Source organism: Pelodiscus sinensis, chromosome 19, assembly GCF_052426305.1.
Source record: "Pelodiscus sinensis isolate ZL-2025 chromosome 19, ASM5242630v1, whole genome shotgun sequence".
Taxonomy (NCBI): Eukaryota; Metazoa; Chordata; order Testudines; family Trionychidae; genus Pelodiscus; species Pelodiscus sinensis.
Genome location: NC_143070.1, coordinates 9,571,166 through 9,572,048, shown reverse-complemented (window position 1 = coordinate 9,572,048; position 883 = coordinate 9,571,166).

The following is an 883-nucleotide window of genomic DNA, read 5'->3' as shown; positions in this document are numbered from 1 at the left end:
CCCCCATCCAGAACATGTACCGCAGCCCACTGCCCATGCCCTATGCCCCCGCCGCACCTGGACGTAACAACTGAGAGGGAAGGTGGCCCCGTAGAGCCGCCCCGAGACTGGGTTTCACCAATGGACCGATGGGCCAGCAACATGGACTCACGAGCGTGCCGTGACTGTGGGTCTGTCCCCAGCGACTAGACAAACTCTCAGCTGTTACCCAGTTAGGCTGGCGAGTTGTCAGTCCGATGGGGGGCAGATGTCCCCGGCAGAGTGTCCATCTGGAAATGGGTCATAGGACCTCTCTGAGGACTCCTCTGCCCTCCCTCCACCAGTCATGGTGGCCCCTGCCCTTAGGACCATTGAGGGAGGGGACTGCACCAAATGGGGGAAGTGCCTTGTTGCGGGGTCCAGCCCACAAGGGGGTCCTGTGACCCCTCCCAGGAATCTCCCCACCAGCCCCTCCAAACCAGTGAGGGTCACCCCCCTCAGGCCAGCTCAGAAGGGAAACGTGCACCATTCAGAGCAGGTGCAGCCCGACGGGCCAGGCACTGAGTTCTGGGAACGAGACGGGCTCCTTCCCGCAATGGTGCGCTGGGACGTCCAGGGCGATGGTGCCGGCCGGCCGCTCAGCTCCAGAGATGGGGGCTTCTGGCCTAGGCCTTCGGGCACCAGCTGCTCTGACTGGTGCATGTTTCCCTTCTCAGCTGGCCTTGGGGGTGGGGGGGTGACCCTCCCTGGTTGGGAGAGGACGGAGGGGAGACTCCTTGGAGGGGTCCCAGGACCCTCTTGAGGGAAGATCCTCACACCACGGCACTTCCCCTATTTGGTGCGGCCCCCCCGCCCTCGTTGGTCCTGAGGGCAGGGGCCAACGTGATTGGTGGGGGGCGGGCAG